Here is a 21,537-nt window from a genome sequence, read left to right on the forward strand (position 1 = left end):
ACACATGTGGGTCCTTTTCCCTCTTTTATGATCTCTTTAGGAAACAAACCCAGTAGAGACACTGCTGGATTAAAGAGTATGCACAGTTTGATGGTCTTTTGGGCATAATTCCAAATTGCTCTCCAGAAATTTCTAAATTGCTCAATTTGGAATTGTAAAATTCCAAATGTTACAACTCCATTAACAATGCATTAGTGTCTCAATTTTCTCACATTTCCCTCAACATTTATCCTTATCTTTTCCTGTCATTTTAGCCAATCAGAGAAGTATGAAATGTCTTTACCTATTTTTCCAAATAGTTTATATAGTACCAGAATTAGTTGCTCTTTAAATATTTGGTATAATTCATTTGTGAATCTCTCTGATCTTGAGAATTTTTTTTTTTTAGGGAATTCATTAATAGCTTGTTTAATTTCTTTTTCTAAGATGGGGTATTTTGTTTCATGCTCTGTATATCAGAGTAATTTATATTTTTGTAAATATTTGTCAATTTTCCTCAATTTGTCATATTTATTAGAATATAATTGGCAAAGTATTTCCTAATGAATATTTAAATTTTTTCCTTCATTGGTGATGGTTTTATCCTTTTCATTTTTGATGCTAGATATTTGATTTTCTTCTTTCTTTTTTCTAACTCAAATTAACCAGTGATTTATCTTATTTTTTTTTTTTGTAAAGTGAATTCCTAGATTTATCTATTAGCTCAATAGTTTTTTTTAAACTTTCATTCTTATTAATTTCATAATTGATTTTCAAGATTTCCAATTTGGTCTCAATTGGGAATTTTTAGTTTTAATTTGCTCTTTTTCTAGTTTTTTAAAAATTGCATGCCAAATTAATTGATCTGTTCTTTTTGTATTTTGTTGATGTAAGAATTTAGAGAAATACAACTTTCCTCAAGTACTGTTTCAGTTGCATCCCATTAATGTCTCATTGTTGTCATTCTCTCTAATAAAAATATTGTTTCTATGATTTTTTCTTTGACCCACTTATTTTTTAGAAATAAAATTCTTATTTTCCAAATAATTTTAATCCATTTTTCCATTGTCTTTGTTGAATGTGATTTTATTATATTGTGCTTCAAAAAGTACACATTTAATATTTGTCTTTCTACATTTGATTTTGTAGGTTTTATGCTCTAATGCATGGTCAATTTTTATATAGGTGTCATGTACTCCTGAGAAAAAGTTATAATTCTTTCTATTGTCATTAAGTTCTCTACAAAGATCTGCCCTGCCTAACTTTTCTAATATTCTATATGCCTCCTTTTCTTTCTTGCTTATTTTTAGGTTGGATTTATTGAAGTCTGAGAGGGGAAAGTTGGGGTCCCCCACTAATATGGTTTTGTTGTCTATTTCTTCTTGTAACTCACTTAATTTCTTTAAGAATTTGGATAATCTTTTTTTAGTGGCAAGGAATTGAAAACTGAGTGGATGCCCTTCAGCTGGAAAGTGGCTGAATAAGTTATGATATATGAATGTTATGGAATATTATTGTTCTATAAGACATGATCAGCAGGATGATTCAGAGAGGCTTGGAGAGACTTACATGAACTGATGTTGAGTGAAGAGAGTAGAACTAGCAGAACATTGTACACAGCAACAGCAAGATTATAAGATGTCAATTCTGTCGGACATGGGCTCTTTTCAATAGCAAGGTAATTCAAGCCGGTTCCAATGGTCTTGTGATGAAGAAAGCCATCTGCACCCAGAGAATGGACTGTGGGAACTGAGTGTGGATCACAACATAGCATTTTCACTAATTTTATTGTTGTTTGCTTGCATTTTATTTTTTCTTATTTTTTTCTTTTTGATCTGATTTTTCTTGTGCAGCATGATAATTATGGAAATATGTATAGAAAAATTGCACATGTTTAACATATATTGGTTTATTAGTGGTCTAGGGTAAAAGGTCGGGGGGGGGTGAGAGAGGGAGAAAAATTTTTTTGAACACAAGATTTTGCAAGGGTGAATGTTAAAAATTATATATGCATATGTTTTGAAAATAAAATGCTTTAATTAAAAAAGGAATAAAAATAATTTGGATGCTATACTATTTGGTGCATTTATGTTTAGTTTTGATATTATTTCATTGTCTATAGTACCTTTTAGGAAGATGTATCTTCCTTCCTTATCTCTTTTAACTAAGTCTGTTTTTGCTTTTGTATTGTCTGAGATCAGGATTATTACCTCTGCTTTCTTTTATTTAAAAACTACATCTGAAACATAATAGTTTCTGCTCCAGTCTTTTACCTTTAGTCTGCATCTCTCTATTTCAAGTGTGTTTCTTGTGAACAACAGATTGTAGGATTTTGATTTTTGATACCTTGTGCGATCTGCTTCTGTTTTATGGATAAGGTCATCCCATTCACATTCACAGTTATGATTACTAACTGTGATTTTCCTCTATCTTATTTTTCCTTCTATTTGTTCTCTCTCTCCTTTCACCCTTTCCCTCCTCACCAGTATTTACTTCAGTCTACAATTTGCCCTGATCTACCTTCTCTTCTGTCAGTCTCCCTGCTCCTTTACTTAATCTCCTCCCCTTCTGCTTCCCTGTTGGGTGAGATAGATTTCTGTATTCAACTAATTGTGCAGATTATTTTCTCTTTGAGCTAATACTGATGAGAATAAGTTCAAGTGATGCCCACCCTCCCATCTTCACCTCCATTGTAATAAGACTTTCATGTCTCTTCATGTGAAACAATTTATTCCATTCTACCTCTTCCTTCCTTCTTCACCCACTATACTCTTCTTTTTCATCCCTTAATTATTTTTCAGTGTCATTAATTCAAATTTACCTTCTAGCTATGTTATTATTGATGCAATTTTAAAGAATTATGATTGTCATCTTCTCATGTGGCAATGTAAACAGTTTAATTCTATTGAAACTTTCATGCTTTCTTTTTCCTTTTATTTATGCTTCTCTTGGATCTTGATATTGGAGATCAAAATTTTGGTTTAGTTCTGGTCTTCTTATGAAAGCTTGAAATCCTTCTACTTCACTGAATCACCATTTTTGCCCTCTTTGATAAGCTTAATTTCATTGGATAAATGACTCTTGGCTATAGTCCCAATTTCTTTGTTTTTTAATGTTGTAACTGCTAAATCTTATGTAATCCTGATTATGGCTCTCTGATATTTGAATACTTTCTGTCTGGCTACTTGAATATTTTTTCCTTGACCTGATAGTTCTGAAAATTGATTCTATAATGTTCCTTGAAGTTTTTATTTTGAGTTATCTTTCCGGAGGTGATTGATGAATTCTTTCATGTCTTTTTTGCCTTCTATTTCTAGGGCCTTCCTTGATAATTTCGTGAAAGATCTGGGGGTCTTCCTTTTGATTATGGATTTTATGTAATCCATTGATTCTGACATTGTTTTCTAAGTTAGTTGTTTTTCCCATGAGTTATTTTATATTTTCTTCCATTTTTTTCATTCTTTTAAGTTTGTTTGATTCTTGATATCTCAAAGAGTCATTTGTTTCTACTTGTCCAATTTAAGATTTGAATTGTTGTCTTTTGTCAATTAGCTTTTGTACTTTCTTTTCTATTTGGCCAATTGCATTTTTAAAGGAGTTATTTTTTTCAGTGAATTTTTGTTTCTCCTTTTGCATTTGGATGATTCTACTTTTTAAGCAGTTGTTTTCTTTTTTCTAAACTCTTGATTTTTTTTTCATAATTTTTTGAATCATTCTCATTTCTTTCCCCAATTGTTCTTCTATTTTTCTTATATGATTTTAAAGCTCCTTTATGAGCTCTTCCTTTGTATTTTTTCTGGGCTTGAGACTACTTCCTGTTTATCTTTGGGGGTTTGCCATAGGTATTTTGACATTATTGTCCCCTTTTGAATTTGTCTTGGTCTGTCCTGTCACTATAATAATTTCTATGGTCAGATTTTTTTTCTTGTTTTTTTGCTTCCCTCCCTCCCTCTCCTTCCTCTTCCCCTTTCCTTGTTCTTCCTTACCTCTTATCCTCCTTCCCTCCCTCTCCCTTTCCCTCTTTTTCTCCCTCTTCCTCTCCCTCTTTTCTTCCTTCCCTGCTTCTCTCTCTGTGTCTCTGTCTCTGTCTCACTCTCTGTCTGTCTCTCTGTCTGTCTCTGTTTCTGTCTCTCTCCTTTCTTTTAAATTTGACCTCTCCTCCAGGAATGAAAGGAACACTATCTCAGGCTTTTTATACTAGTGCCTGCAGTACTGCAGTCCCTGCTGTTAACATGGTATTTGACGTTGTCTTGAGGTCCACTACAAACCCTCATGTCTGATGTTATATTGAGGTGGAGGTAGGAGGTGAATGGTGCTATTGGAGTCTGGCAGTTTACCTGGTAGTGAGCATAGGTCTTAGTGCTGGTGTCTATTATATGCTGAGGCCCCATCTGTCTCTTTCCCTAGAGCTACACTGAAGTATGACTGTCTGCTTGCTAGAAGTTGCCTGTTTGCCTACTAGAAGTTGCCTATTTGCCAGGATCTGTGCTGAAGCATCTGTGACAGTTCTTGGCTTGCTTCTCCTGGTTATGCTAAAGCATGTAGGTTGCCTTGGTAGCCTTTGTCTGCTCCACCAAACTAACATTCAGGATTCTGCTTTGTTAAGGTGGAGTTTGCTGCTGACCTGCTGGGAAGCTTCCTGGATTATGCTCCTCTTTTATCTGAATGAGACAGACATTTCCTTCATATCTTTTAAGTTTCTTGGGCTCAAATATTGTTTCACTTCATCTTTTTTAGTTCTGCTGTTCCAGCATTTGTTTGGAGGCACTATTTTGTGGCTATTTAGAGGTGAATATGGGAGAGTTACAGTGATTTACTGCTTATTCTACTATCTTGGCTCCTGGAAGTCCCATCTTTGCTTTTTAATCTCCTCCCTGAGTCAGTTCCCTCACATCCTTCTGGGATTTATTTTCTGTAGGAGTTCTGGTTACTCCTTTCTGGAGACATGATAATGGTCTATCTAGCTGCTAAATTCCTGTAGAGGATACTACATGTAAAGTCTCCATCTCCCTTTATAGAATATTTCTTTCTCCCCCCCCCTCCTCAGCATTCATTGGTAGTATCTCTTTCTACCACGGAAACAAGATTTTCTCCTTTCTTATATCTTTTTTTTCCAATTCCTCCCTTGGCCTTGTCATCCATTCCCCTATAGATTTTCTTCATGAGAGACTGCAGAAATTATTTTTCCCTTATTATTATTCTTTGGCTTGGTTAAGGTACATTCCACATTCCCTTCATTATACTTCCTTTTCTACTTGTCTTTTGGGCAAACTTCTAGTCTGTGATTTAGTCCCTCAAAAAACAAGAGCAAGTTCATATCTAGGTAAAGTGTTTTGATGTTTATTCTATGTTGTTTCTGGTCTGTTTTTCCATCATCAGTTCTATTTGACTTTTTCTTTCACCTTTGTCTCCTTGTGTACTCTCAGAAAGTAATCTCTTAATAACTTTTCTGTTGTTTTTGGTTATTGAATTGTTTACTTTTTTAGTATATCTTGTTTTATTTAGTTATTTAGTATATTGTTTGGGGATAGTTGAAAAATAATTTGCTCAGATCTAGTTTTCTCTCTATTTTCAAATGCCTGTTTTTTTAAAAAATTGAATATTAATCTTTTTTCACTGATGGTTTGACTCAAATTTGTAGAGTATATCACCTGAAGTTGCATTTTGAGCTCCTTTGCTACTCTGAACACATTATGATAGCTCCCAATTAGTGCAAATAATGAATCTTCCTGTAGTAACATTATCTGAATTCACACTGCATATTTTCATTGAGTTGGAACCAATCACTGTCTTTTATACAATTATATCTTCAAATAATGTGAATGTGAATATATATGACTACTTCTTGGTATAAATTATTTGCATTAAATGGAACCAACTCCGTTATTCCATTTCCTCCTGTGTCTTTAGAATAGTTTTGTGTTGTTTTCTTCCTTTTATATTTGACTAGCTTTTTATAGGTTGAGTGTAGGATTTATTGTTTATTATTGGAAAGTAGTATAATTTAACCACTATGTGTATTGGAGTTTGTACCATAGGGTTACTGTCTTCTGGTGATTTTTGACTTCTTTCATTTGGTATTTTATTTTCCATGTTCAGAAGATTCTAGCCAGTTTTCTTGTATTATGTCTTGCATTAAAGTATTTAGGTTTTTTGACTTACCTTGTTTTTCTGGAATTGCTGTAATCTTATTTATCTCTATGAGTTCTGTCTTCAAGATCAATATGTTTTACTTAGATGAAGATTATGTTTTCTTTTAACATTGCTTTTTGCTTCTTTCAGATTGTCCTTCACTTCTGAGTATTTATATTCCCAATTAGTTATTCTCTTTGGTTTCTTTGGTGAAACTTGCCACTGTAGATTCAAGTTTTCCTGTTCTGGCAATTATTTCTGTTGTATAGACACATTTTTGCTTTCAAAATTTTTATTGTTCTTTTAAGCTGTTTAGAACCATTCTGTTGTAGTTCCATGATTTCTTGGAATTCTATAAGAGTTTCTGCTACATTGGGTATTGATTAAATTTCCTTTGTTTTACAATATTTATTATTTAAAGCTTCTTGAACTCTTTTACTTGATCTGGAGCCACAATATCTTCTGCTATTAATATTTTCCTTGTTTTATAAGCTTATGGTTAATGGCTTTAGCTGATTTTTCTTCCTCCTGAGATCTTTGATCATTTATTTTCTCCTGTTGCTCATTTTCTGACTTCCTTCCTTTCAGTATTGGTTTTCCTGAGGATTGGATTTCAAAGATCCTTTTGGTGCTGGTTAATTTATGATTTGAAAACTTTAGTCTCTGTCCCCAAGTGACTTTTGAGATGTAGACTGGTTCTAACTAGATGCTGAGTTCTTTCCCTCAGGCTTAATGGAGTGCCTTAGATCCATAGATATGTATGTCCTGTCCCCCTTTCCCTTTCTAATTGAACTCTTTTGTGGCATTGGGCATTGAGATTCTGCTGTCCTAGCCTGAGCAAATTTCTGCTGTGTAGGTCTTCAAAATCATGGGAGGAGGTTTGTTTGGGTGGGGTATAGAGTTGAGTTCTGTTAGAAGTCAGCTTGTACCGACCTGCTGCAAATAGTATGGGGGTAAGGCTATGGGAGGGGATGCTGAATGTGCATATTGGGGCCAGGGGATTAGACTTCTCTGTTAGTTCATTGAGTTTTTACCTTGTTTGCATTTTGATATCCTCAACTGTGGAGACAGCTGAAATTGCTAAATCTCTTGCAAATAATTTCCTATTTAGAGAAGTTTGAGAAGTCATAAGATGCAGAGAAAATTTCTAGTCTTTCATCTTTTTGGTCATAACCTGGAAATTTCTCCAGGTTATTAATAAAACATATAGTTCTTGAATCCTCAAACTAAGGTAATCTTGGCTATCTGTACAAAGGGGCAGCTTCCTGGTCCTGTTTGTAATTCAGCATATTCAAACTATCCACTGGCTTCCTCTATCTCATTCACATTTTGTCTACTTAAAAATACAAATCCAAACCAATAAAAACAGATTTTATCTTTATATTTTAAAAATACTGTGAATGCTTAGCTCAGTGCCTAGCACATAGTCAGTATTTAATAAATCTCTGCTCACTTCTCCTCCCTATTTAGAACAATAAGTTGGGATTTTAATTTAGGATTTAAATATTTGCACTGAGAAACCAAAGAAGGGAAAGAGAGGAATTTTTCCAGAAGCTTGGATTCTCAAAGAAGGACAGATATCATTTCTTCTCTGTAGGACTTTAAGTGGAGTTGCTGAGCAAAATGTCTTGTTGACTTTATTGCTCATCCTCATTTACTTTCATTTCTTTTATGAACACATCAGAGTTATCTTTGTTCAAATCCTTATTACTGTTTACTCAGATTATTGGAATGCCTTCCAGAATTGGTTTTGTACATCTAGTGTCTCCTCTCTTCATTTTGTGGTCCACATACCTGCCAAACCGATATTCCCAAAGTTTAAGTCTTACTGTGTCAATCCTTTGCCCAAGAAGCTCTAGTGCTACCCCCTTGCCTTTTGTATAAAATTCTAACTTCTTTGTTATTTAGAATCTTCACTATCTGTCTACAAATTGGCTTTCCAGATTGGTTTTCATATTACTGCCCCTCATGCATTCTGTGTTCCTATTTGCATGACCTTCTTTATGTTACCCATATATGAAATCCCATCTCTTACCTTCATGCTTTTTGTCCCCTGCCTGGCAGACTCCTCCTTCTCACATCTGCCTCCTGGAACCCCTGGTTCCCTTTATGTTTCAGTTCAGGGCCAAATCCTTCAAGAAGCCTTTTTTAATTCTAGTTTTCTTGATGTACTTTTAAAGTGAATTATCTCTAAATATCCTTCTACTTATTTTATGTATATGTTTTTCATCCTCACTTCCTCCCTTCTTCCCTTCCTTCCTTCCTTCCTTTCCTCCTTCCTTCCCTCCTTCCTTCCTTCTTTCCCTCCTTCCTTCCCTCCTTTCTTCCCTCCTTCCTTCCCTCCTCCCTCCCTCATTCTCTCCTTTCTTCCCTCCTTCTTTCCCTCCCTCCTTCCTTCTTTCCCTCCTTCCTTCCCTCCCTCCTTCCTTCCCTCCCTCTTTCTTTCCTTCCTTCCTTCCTTCCTTCCTTCCTTCCTTCCTTCCTTCCTTCCTTCCTTCCTTCCTTCTTTCTTTCCTTCCTTCCTTCCTTCCTTCTTCTCTTTCTCTCTGTGTCTCTCTGTCTCGGAACATGTGTTTCTCTCTCTCCCTTTCTTTCTCTCTCTCTCTTCCCATCTGTCTCTCTCTTTCCTGTTTCTCTGTAAACATGTTGTATTCCTCTTCTCTTTCTCCCTAGCAGGATGTAAGTTGTTTTGAGGGCAGGGAATGTCTCACATTTATATTTGTCTATCTTAGTTTCTAGATAGGCACCTTTGACTTGGTGGCCTATACCAGATTCTTTCTTTTATCTGTTGAATTTTGTCCAGGGTTCATTGCTCTGGAGTTGTCTGATTTCTCAATAGAGGAAGTAGGCCCTTCTATTCTCATATGTGGTGCCTCTTTATCTCTAGTTTGTCTTACCAAGGAAAGTTTCTAAATACATTAACATTCCATTTAATTCTAGTCTAGAATTTGTTTAAAAGAGGGGAGAAAATAAAGAAAGGAATCCAAAATACAAACATGAGTCACATATGGAATCAGCTTATTTCTATGTGGAAAAGGGATTGCTAAACATAAAAGAATCATAATGCTGATTCTCCTGGTTAAGTTTTGTAGCCTTAGATGAAATGTTGGCAAAATCATCATGTCCCAGGGATAGGGAAAGATCCTCTTTCCATATTCCTCATTGGCAATCATATATTGTCATCTGGGAAATTATAACCAAAGAAAGTCTCTCTAGGAGTCACTTCTTTCACCAGATGCAGTATTCTGCCTGTTGTCTTCTCTTACAGGTCAGAGAGATGACCAAGGACTCTCTCCGATTTTATTGTGTAATCTTAAAGTGCTCCCAAAGCATCTTCAACATTGGGCTACCACATGGCTAGTTACAGCCAGGAATCTGATCCAGTATGAAAGCCTAAGCAGTCAGTTTGGAGAACATACTCTTTGAAATCCCTGAAATTTTTAGATCATCTTTGAGCTTTTTGGGCTGGTCACTGTAGGCCTATCTAACCTTGCAACCTTTGTATTCCAATTGACTACTATAGTTATCCTTTTCACATCATGACCTTCCCTATCATGGTTTTGATATTATGGATCACTATAAGAAATTAAATGGAATTTTTTTGAGAGTTTTATGGCAGCTATAACATGAAAAGGTCAGCATATGTCAGAAAAAAGTTTAGAAATTCAGAAATGTTATATACATATATAAACATATATATGTATATATTTACATATTTATAATTGTAGAATATCAACCCAAATTTTACAACAAGGTACTACCCAATACTTCATAAAAGAAAAGAAAAAATTCAGACTTTTTCTCTGGTATGAAGAGAGTGCCAACAAATTTTATGAGGAATTTCCAGATTGAGGGGGCACTGGGCCCATATATTGAAGGTATAACTGTATAATGTCTGTAACATAGGAGGCACATAATAAATGCTTCTCAATTGAAGTCTGACTTTTGCCAACTCATGCTGAAAACTGTATACAAGACTGAATTTTCAATAATTTTTTTAAGTCACTTTGCTGTGAACACTAGGTAGGTAGTTGGGATCAGACCAAAAAAGAATATTTGACAGGATTGAATCTCGGCTGAATTTTAACACTGTTGAGATTAGCAATATCTCGAGAGCTGAAACATAGTATCTTCTAGTTGTCTTTCTGAATATTCTGCCATTTTTTTTTTTTTTTTTTTTTTTTTTTGTAGCAGAAGGCTAGCTCCTATCTAAGGAAAACAGCATGCTGGGCTGAACTACAGTGTTAAGGAGTTCTGAGGCCAGAGCTGACAATGGGCTTAAGTACATGCTTTTGTTGAGTATCCTTGACAACGAATAGCCTTGATTAAACAAATAAAGAGTGTGGACTCCTTCTTGTTACTGCCTCCTGCAAAAGCACCACTACTACCACCCCTGGACATCTAGGACTTTTAAGCTTATAAGGGCACTTGCTCAAGAAAAGGAAAGGCAACAGAGTTCCCCAGAGATCCAGGGACAGACTCTCTGGTATTTGCTGCCATATGGAATTGCCATGATGCTGTCTTCCTCCTTCCCTCCTGTATGTGTATGACTTGCCACCTGGAAAATTAAAAGCTAGAGCACACAATTGAGAAATGGTCTCTTCTCTTAGCAAATGTAACACCTTATTCCCTCTTCTCCATCCCCACTGTTATCATAAGACAACCAATAAACCAACTACTAAAAGTATCTCATATATGAAAATATTAAGTTCTTTCAGCAATAGGTCATCATTTGGCTCAAAGTAGTCTCCCCCTAAATTTCCAAATAATGGAAACAAGCAGAGAATATCTGCATATACCCAAGGAATGACTCCTACATAGGCCAATTTCCTCTAAATTCTGAAGATTTAGTTTGGGAATGAAGGACTTTTTTTGTAGATAATAACCCTTCTAGCAATCGTGGGTAGGTTTTTCTCCTTCCTACACACCATTAGAAACCTGCAGATGGAAATTTCCTTCAGGACTCTGAGAGTTTAGATTAGACAATAAATATATCTCTTATCTTCATTTCTCCCCCTTTCCCATCCCTCCCCCACAGACAGGTAGCTTAAGCAGTAAATGTTAAAACTGCCTAATAATTGGAATGTGGACATAGTCTAGAGTTTATAGACAAAGCATTTGGTCTTGAATTCTAGCTGTTTCTATCTGAGTGTGTCACAATCTCTGTTTCTCTCAGTGAAAAGAGAGGACCAGATGTCCTTCAGAATCCCTTCCAGTTTTAAATCTGTGATCCTGTTAACTTATTGTTGTAGTTGTGTCCAACTTTTCATGACCCCATTGGACATTTTCATGGCTAAGTGACTGGAATGGTTTGCCTTTTCCTTCTCCAGCTCATTTTACAGATGAGGAAACTGAGGCAAACGGGGTTAAGTGACTTGCCAAGGTCACACAGCTAAGTGGGTGTCTGAGGTCTGATTTGAATTCAGGAAGTTGAGTCTTCCTGATTCTAAGCCAAGTGCTGTATCCACTTCATCACCTGTCTACCCACCCTATAAATTAACAAAGATTGTTAAAGAATTAAGTGACCAAAGGATTGGTCACCAGGCAACTAATTATTTTGGCTTTACCAATTCATTTTAATTTCAGTCTCCTAAAGGATGGAGATGTGATGTACATAGGTATACTGCTTTGACAAAGTTACAGATTCTTGAAGTATTGGAACTTAAGTAGTAGTAAAGACATCATTTCCCAAGTGTGACACCTGTGATATTTGTAGTATTGCATGCAAGCAGTCCAAACCAGGGCATATGGCTTAAGTGCGGTCCTCAAAGATCTTTCATAATGGCAGGAAAAAGTTGTCCAAACATCCCTATTAATCCTCATGGGGAGGTATGAAGGATCACTGTGTAGATTAAGTGTATAGAGATTCTATCTCTGGAAAAAAGGAAGGAAAAGAAAGGGAAAGAGCTTTGGAACTTGATCTTACCTTTTCATTTCATTATTCCAACTGAAGTACCAATAGATGGCAGTTTTGGCACTTGGGTACTCTCCTTGTATTGGCCCTACTTACACCCGTGCACAACTCTGCTCTCTAGGAGTTTCCCCTCCCACAGGGCAATGGAGTGTCAAACTATAGCATTTGTATCAGCAGGTTGCATAGAAGTCTGGTAGAACCAATAAAGTGGCAAATGCCAGTTGTTAAAAATAGGAAGTCCATATTTCAAAGCTAGACAAAGGAAGAGTTCTTTAGTTTGTGTACATATCTATCTCTTAATCCTAGTTTGTGGCTTCCTACCTGTCATGAATTCCTAATTCATCCTGAATTTTGGTCTTTTATTAGTGGTTTGGTGATTTCCCCACTAATAAAAAAATTAAGGATGAATTCCTAAGATTCCTTGGGGGGGAGGTGGAAAGGGCAATCAGCCTTTTTTGTGATACAGGATCACACACACACATCACCACCAGCAACAACAACAACCACCCCAAAATCTTTTGCATTCTCTCTCTTCCTGAATTATTTTCGCCTCATGCCCAGAGGAAGATAAATCTGAAAGAAAGTCTGGTTTTCTTTCATTATTGTAGAAGTCAGTGAGGCAGTTTTGCCATTTTCAGGTAAATTGTAGTGGGTATATAAAAATCATGAGAGGAAGAAGGAGGTGGGGTGGGAAAGAAAAAAAGTAAAAACTTTACCAATAAGAGTTGGTAGTTCTAGGATGTTCCTAGGATGTTTTCAGCTGTTGCTCATAACAAAGTGAAGTTAGCCAACAGCATCCTAAGTTTCAGAGGAGATCTAGTGGTTCTTTGAACTGTTACTTTTTTCTCTCCCCCTCCCCAATCCATTTTTTCATGACAACAGCAGCAAACGATTCATACCATCAGAATGATCCCACCATTTCCTTAGGGCAGGCAGTTTGGGCGCCATTTTCTTATGTACATCTTAATAAAGTTGTGGGTGTGGTAGAGATGGTAGAATTCCTACCTGGTATCCTGTTGCTTTGCCTTGTCTTGTCTTCTCACTTTTAACAAATTAGTTATTCAGAGAACAAGAGAGGCTCCCTTCCCAACCATCAATTCATCCAAATTCAGGGCCCCCTGAAGTAATTCTTTATGCTTGTTAGCCTCTCTTTCCAGATTAATCATAAGTGGTTTTACTCCAGGCAAATTTCTTAAAAGGCTCTGGTTCTGAGCAGGCTTTCTATAACTCTGTCATCTTAAAACTTAGGTCATAACATCTCTCTGTTATCTAAAAATCAGAGGAGTTCTCTCCTAGCTGCCAACACGAGCAATTTTGTAATCTTCTGTTTCTTTTTATTGGAATACTTGACCATCTTGGTAAGTGCATGAAGGTTTGGGGTCTGGTTAAGAAAATTTCATTATTTTTGCAATGGGCTTTAGGGAAGCTCCTGATCAATTATGAATGCCCAAATCAATTTGATGAGATATCAGAAGAGATACCAATCATGAAGGTTGACATAGGCTCTAATTACTTGTCAAGAGGACACAGGTAATATCACAGGGCTTCCAGTGGCTGAATTGCCTCTTGTTGATTGGTTGACTAAAGTTCAGGAGGAGAAACATTTGTTGGAGGAGCTATCACCTCTATGACCAGTAAGAACAAAATATGAAATAATTATTTTTCTTTTGGTATATTTTCTTTCCTTTGGATTTCCAGACCTAGGTGCAGCAAATTGGGAGATGGAAGAGAAACATATCTCCAGCAAACCCGAATAGAAAATGGGAATTTGCTGGGGAGGCACATATCAGATGGCCAATGTTTTGCCTAGGTGAGCCTGAGAAGGTAGTTATTTTAACTCCATCTACTTACTGTCTTCTGCTTTTGTTTCCTTATCTAAGCAATGGCCAGAGAGAATCATATTATGAAAATTCAGAGAGGAAAGAGAATATCCTGCGGAGGAGTTGGTCAGTAGTATTAAATATAACAGAGATCAAGAGAGAAGAGGACTAAGAAAAGACGCTTAGATTTGACAATTAAAAGATTCTTGGTAAATTTGGAGAATGTAGTTTCATTTGAGTACTGAGTTTCAAAGTCAGATTGCAAAAGTTTGAAGAGTGAGAGGAGAGGAAGTTGATATTTACCAGGCTTTTGTGACACTTCCCTATTATATCTCCTTCCTATCTGACTCTTCCTCAGTCTCCTTTGTTAAGAATATCCCACTCCTTAACTGTAGGTATACCCTCATTCTTTATCATGGGCTCTTTTCTTTATGCTTTCTCATTTAATAATCTTATCAGCTCTGATGTATTTAATTTTTATATCTATGCAAATGACTTCTTCAAAAATTATTCTTTCTCTTGGGCTTCACTACCACATCACCAACCATCTCTTGGACATTGTAAACTAGATGTCTGATACATATCTCAAATTCACCATGTTAAAAATGAAACTCATTATTTTTTTCTCCCAACCTATTTTTTCCCCTATTTTCCCCTATATGGAGGGCATCATATCTTTCAATGCTATCCTATTTTAACTAAAAGCTTATCCTTAACTTTTCATTCTTCATCCCAGTTATGAATCACATATTAAATTTTCTTGTTTTTATATCTGAATTGTTTCTTTCATCTTCCCTTTTCTCTCCATCTACAAAGCTATCACCCTAATTCAGGCTTGCTTTACTTTTCTGGATTATTGCAGTAGCCTCTGAATTGATCTACCTCAAATTTTTCTTGTCTCCAGTCTGTCCTTTGCTAGTATGGTTTTCCTAAATCTCAGGTCTTTTATGAAAACCTAGAGAGAAGAGTATATGAAGGAAGAGATAGAATAGAGACTGTACTCTGGAAATCAAGAAACCATCAGTAAATCATTCATTCCTCCATAATCCATTCCTCTTTTGCCTCTAAGATCAAACAAAAACTCCTGTTTGCTACTTAAAACTCTTCATAATTTGACCCCAACTACTTATCCCATCCTGGCTTGAATGTTAGGACTTTACCACTGTGTCTCATCTGCTCTCTTATCTCTGAATGGATGTCCTTAGTGCCTGAGACTTTCTCACACCATTCACCTTCCCTGTTCCCTTTTTCCATTGGGAAATTCCTCTTGAGACTTCCATGTTAGAGGAGAGTGCTTAGCACATACTAATGCTTACTTGTCTCATCTTGTCTACCAGTCTTATCAGGTGTCACTTTGCTTCCTGCTCTTTATGATCCAACAAAACTGTTCTGCTGTTCTTCCCTTGTTTTTCTCCTATCCCTAAGTCTTCATGCAGACTGCCCTTTATGCCAAGAATACACTCTTTCCTCACCTCTTCCTTTTTATAATCCTGTTTACTTCAAAACTCTATTCAAGTTCCATTTTCTATATGAATTGCCTATATGATTTCTCCAACTGCTATTGTTTTCCCACTACAAATTATCTTGTATTTATTTTGAATGTAATTATATATATATTCTTGTTATCTTCCCTGACAGAATATAAGCTCTTTGAAGGAAAGGGCTATTTCAGTTTTATCTTTGGGGCAGCACAAATAAAAATACCTAACTCGTAATTAGTGCTTTATAAATACATGTGGATTGGTTGACTGACACACCCACCTAAGTCCTCCTGAATTACTACTCTCCATAATCAAGATTAAGATTTATTGGTGAAACCGCTCAGAACCTCCACCTAGTTCTTTTAAAAACACATTCTTTGTGACAGATTATAACAGGTCTTGCCCCAGAGGGTGTGTCTACAAGCAGATAAGGTGGTTCATTTGGCTTTTCGACCCAATCAATTCAAGTTTCATGCTTCAGCCAGCTTTAGCCCTTACAATACACAGATCTGACAGAGATAGAAACCTATCTCTTGTTAGAGACAAGCTTTCATGACTATAAAGGTTATCAGAAATGCCATCTTTATACCAGCTTGTACCCAACAACTATTTCCAATGCATATAACCAAAAAGTTTTAGAAATTATTCTTCTTTAAATGTCTTAACTTCTTTGGTTTTTTCCTTGGTATTATACTTCACTGATTCTCAGCATGATACTACGTGATAGCCACAAGGAATATCGAAGATGAAGACTTCAAAGAAATATGGAAAATCTGTATGTAGTGATGCTGAGTAAACAAAACAGGATCAGAAGGATATGTGTGATTATCACAACTGTCCAAATGATGATCATTTTAAACTTGAGGAAAAGGCACTGGACAATGTTGATATTAACTGATAGAATATGGACCCGATGTTTCCTGTAACAGAAAACTATGCAAATACATAGATAATTACTTGTTTTGGGGGGCGCAGGAGGCTGTTTCACTGAATTGTTTTCTGGTATTGTGCATTTTATGGGATTTATATATGAATATGTTAGGATTTTACATGATGTGAGGAAACAAGATTTATTGATATAAAAACAGTAGGATCTAACTTTATCTGGTGTTTCAGTGCCTCTATTCCACTTAACAAATGGATTAAGTTCTAAAAAGTGTATTTGTAAATTTGAATCAAGACATTTTTAGAAACAATTTTACAAGGGGCAACTAGGTAATGTGGTGGGATAGAGCATTGGCCTGGAGTCAGGAGGACCTGAGGTGAAATGCAGCCTCAGACACTTCACATTTACTAACTCTGTGACTCAAAGCAAGTCACTTAACCCCAGTAGCTCATCAGAAAAAAATTGTCAGACAAAAATAGGAGAAACAATATTACAAATATGTTTCTAGGCTATTCCACAAAAGCTTATTATAACCCTCAGTGTAGCTGAACTTCAGTCCCCAGAAAAAAATAAATCCTATTATGGACTAATGATAGGATACTGAGAAAAATACCTCCCCTGCCCCTTGTCAATACAACCTTTGAGAATGCCATTTGATCCATAGTGAGAAAGGAACAAGGTAGTTCAGTAATTATATTATATAGTGCTCAGCATGACACAGAGTACAGGCACACTGTGTGCTATATAAATGAGTGAGGAAATTTTGCTTTGCAGTGGAAATGAAGGACAGATGCTACCTGTGGTAGCGGTTGATTGAGCCCTTTACCATGGAGTAAAATGAGCCTACTTCTCTCCCTCTGGTATCACTAGGTGCTTTCTTGAGGCTCACTGAAATTTCAAGGTAATTTCCCTGGTTCTAGTTGACAGGGAATGATGAAAGTCAAGTGAAATTCATTCATCTTAACTCAGCTGAGAGTGAGGGCTGAGAGACTTCCATCTGAGGGATGAGAGTTGAGAAATTCTTGATAGCCTATTCAGCAACCATTTTGTGGGTCAGCCAGTTGTGGTGAAGGCAATTTAACAAGAGATCTGAAGAAATCTTGATTAGATTTCAGGGCACATTGGCTCTGTCTGATCTTGAGAGAATAATAGCATTTTTAGCCAAAGAAGGATTTAGCCATAGCAGAAGACAAAGAGCAGCAAGTGTGCACAAAAGTGTTTGGTGGAGTAGTAGCCAATCCCAGTTTGGTGGAGGGAGAGGAGGAGGAGGAGAGAAGAGAAAACCAGTGAAAGGGGGTGGAGTTTTATCTGCCTTCGACTGTCAAGATTGAGTGGATCAATTGCATCAGTGGAAACTCTTGAACTTTGCCAAGGATAATAGACCCAAAAAGTGTGAGGCACAGCAGGTTGTTGAGAGGTAGAGTTATAAAGTATGCTAGCTATGACAAAATTCTGTTAGAGTATGAATTGTCTAAAGAGTATTCTCTTCTTCCCCCCATCATAGAAGAGGCTACAGAGATTATATCGCTTCATATTCTGCAAATTGGTTTTCATGGCTCTTACTTGTTACTATTCTGTTTCAAATGCTTTTCTATGTGTTTATTTTTTGTTTCTAGACTAATCTGTTAATAGAGAATGTATTTGATGGGGACTTATGGCATAATTGTATAATTATGAATAGCAGAAACACTTCTTAGTAAAAAGTGAAGAGTTCTAGAGTTTTGTGGCTGCTGATTGATCAGAGTGATGGTTGCTGAAGTTTGTGATGACTGTCGCAATTTCTTAAAAATAAGACAACAATGAAATTTGCCATGTCGATTTGTTTCTTCCTTTCACTTGAACATTAAGAAGCCATTTTAGGGTTATAATTTGACCTGATTTCAATATTATTGTGTCTGATGGAATAGCAGTCGCCTGAGAAGAGGGAAAGAGATGGGGAACAGCAGGTTGTGGAGTACTTAGGACACAGTCAATATTTATATGTTAAGTTCACTGTTTTATATGGGTATACTTCATAGAGCCCCAAAATAATTACAATAGTAATGTAAAAGATCACTGATCACAGATCACTATAACAAGTATAAATAATAATGAAAAAGTGAAATATTGTGAAAATTACCAAAATGTGACAGAGAGACACAATTGTGAGCACATGCTGTTGGGAAAATTTTGCCAATAGACTTGCTTGACATGGCTTTGTGACAAATATTCAATTTGTAAAAAATGCACTATCTGTGAAATGCAATAAAATGAAGTATGCTTGTACCTTAAAGAGTGTCTATATTATTATTCTTAGGAGCTCAAGGACATGCCCTCACTTAGCCTCTCAACTGGGCTATACCTCTTGCCAAGATTTTATTCCTTCAATCTACAGCCTATTACAAGGGCAGCTATACCTCATCAGGTTCAGTGGGGGAGATGTGTCTCTTGTCTTGCTCTACAGTTTAATAGGATTGCTACATTTAGGTAGAGGAGTAAAGCTTAGTGCCCTAAACTGTTGAACTCTAATCTCTTCAGCTCTCCTCACTGCTGAACCTAAATCTTGATTTACATCTTCTTCAGATGTCTCTTGGTCAAGCCTAAAGGACAAGGAAGGACATATGTTCTCTTAGGATACTGGATTGGGCTCTTTGGTTATGTTGACTTGTAATTCTGTATACTGGGGCAGTAAGGTGATATAGTGGTTAGAGTACAGAGCCATAGAATCAGGAAGATTCAGCTTTCTGAGTTCAAATGTGGCCTCAGGCTCTTAGTAACTGTGTGACTTTGGAGAAGTCACTGAAAATGAAATCAGTACTGATCATTTTGATTTATTTTTAGTTTGCTGATAGGATTAATGTCCATTAATTTTTTTTTTTTTAAAGCTCCATTCTTTAGGAAAGGCTAGCTTTGCCAGCTAAATCAGACTAACATAGATAGTCTAGATTACATATAGATTTATTGATAGGGCTTTTTCATTTAATAGTGGATAACTTAGAGTAAGACATATATCTTTGTAGAAATAAAATAATCATAGGATTGCAAGACTTTTAAAAAGTTATGTTTCTGTTCTAACAATTGGAAAAAGGAGGAGGGAGTTAGACAAAGGTTAAATTTCTCTTTCCAGTTTTAGTAGATAAGCTCCTTTTTTTTTTTTTTTTTTTGAGCTAGAGTCTAATTTAAGTTATAAAATTTTTAAGGTTGGCAGCTAGAATATGGGGAAAGGGAGTGCTTGCTAACTACTGACTACAAGTTCCTTTTCCCAGTGAATTTTCTGGTCAGGAAAAATATTACCCATAGGGCAAGGACTTCTGGAGTAATCTCACTTTGACAGTTAGATGTTGTCAACAGTATGAATTTGGGTGAAGAAAGCCTTGGGGAAGCTAATTGGTTAGATGATTGCCTTGTCCAATTAAGTTATGTTTAAAACAAGTTTCAATATAAACATATATATATATATATATATATATATATATACTTATTTATTCCTTTCTTCTGTTATAAAAATAAAATGTAAATAATTCCTTTTCTCTGATATCTGAGGAATCAGATGACCTAATTTGATATGTAAATGCTAGCTTTGCAAATTAAAATCATAAATGCTTCATAAAGTGATACCTCAGTTTCTTTCTTTCTTTCTTTCTTTCTTTTTTTTTTTGCAGATAATTAATTTTAACATCACATAACTCTGTCTTAGTTTCTTCATCTATAAATAAGCCAGAGAAGGAGATGGAAAACCACTTCAATATCTTTGCCAAGAAAACCCCAAATGGTGTCATGATGAATTGGACACATAACTGAACAACAACAGAGTTCTGTATGCTAACAGATCTTTGATCTTTGTTTTTCTAGCAATTAGTCCATCCTATCATTTATCTATTAATTCAAGGAGTATTTATTAAGCATCTGCTCTATGCTAGATATTGTGATAGGTACTAGAGGATGGTGTGGTTCCTTAGGTTCGGCCAAATGGCTTGGGACCTTTGGTTTTATTTTCCTCTGGCTTTTCCTGTTCCAACTTGTAGTCTTACCCTCTATCATTATACAGAGTAGTTTGGTTCCAGAATTGGGAACAGTATATCTATACAGAACAATAATCTTGAGGATGGGGGGGGCAGGATCAAGTTTAGCCTGTTTTTTAAAAGTATGTCTGTGGCAAAAGTATTATTATTTGTATAGAAGGAAGAAAGGGAGAAAAGAAAGAAGGAAGGGAGGGAAATGGGAAGGAAGGAAGGAAAGAAGGAAGAGAAAGAGGAAGAAAGGGAGAGAGAAAGGAAGGGAGGAGGGAAGGAAAGGAAGAATGAAGGGAGGAAATGAGGTAGGGAGGTGGGAAAGATAGAAACAAGGAAGGGTGAGAAAGAGAAGAAATGAAGGAAGAGAGGAAGGGAGGGAGGTGGGAGGAAACACAGGAAGGAAGGAAGGAAAAAAGGAAGGGAGGGAGTTGGAAAGGAAGGAAGGAAGCAAGGAAGGGAGGGACAAGAAAGGAAGGAAAGAAAGAAGAGGGAGGAAGGGAGAGAGAAAGGGAGGAAGGTAGAAAAAAAGGAAATGACAGAGAGAGGAAAGGAGGGAGGGAGGGAGATGGGAAGGGAGATACAAAGGAATGAAGAAAGAAAGGAAGGAAAGAAGGAAGGGAGAAAAGGATGTGAGAATGAAGGAAGGGAGGGAGGTGGGAAGGAAAAAAGGGAGAAAGGGAGGGAAGGAGGTTGGTCGGAAGAAAGGAAGGGAGGTGAAAAGGAAGGAAGGCAAAGAGGAAGGAAGAAGGAAGGAAGGAAAAGGGAGTGAGGGAGAATGAAAGGAAGGAAAAGAGGAAGGAAGAAAAGAGGGAAGGAGGGAAGTTCAAAGAAAAGAAGGAAATGAGAGAGAGAGGTAAGGAGGAAGAGAAGGAAGGAGGAAAGAAAGAAGTAAGAACATATTTATTAAATTTTTACTCTATTCTAGGGACTGTACCTCAAATTTTTACCATGTTTTACAACTTACAAATATGATCTTATTTATGTTAACAAAAAATCTTGAAGGAAGGTACTATTAGTATCCTAATTTTGCAGTTGAGGAAACTGAAGCAGACAGGAGTTAAGTGATATGCCCAGTATCATACAGCTAGGGTCTGAGGCTGAATTTGAATCTAGATTTACTTGACTCTGGGCCCAGTACTCTATATGCTGAATCACTTAGCTGCTTATGTATAATAATAATTTTTTTTAGCATTTATATAGCACTTAGAGATTTGTGAAGTGTTTTATATGTGTTAATTCATTTTGTAATTATGGAATAAGAAATTCGGAGTTTGAAGGAGGTTCTGAGGGAAGTCTAACTCATACTTTTAATTCAATCCAACAAACATTCGTT

Source organism: Sarcophilus harrisii, chromosome 3, assembly GCF_902635505.1.
Source record: "Sarcophilus harrisii chromosome 3, mSarHar1.11, whole genome shotgun sequence".
In the NCBI taxonomy this organism is placed as follows: Eukaryota; Metazoa; Chordata; class Mammalia; order Dasyuromorphia; family Dasyuridae; genus Sarcophilus; species Sarcophilus harrisii.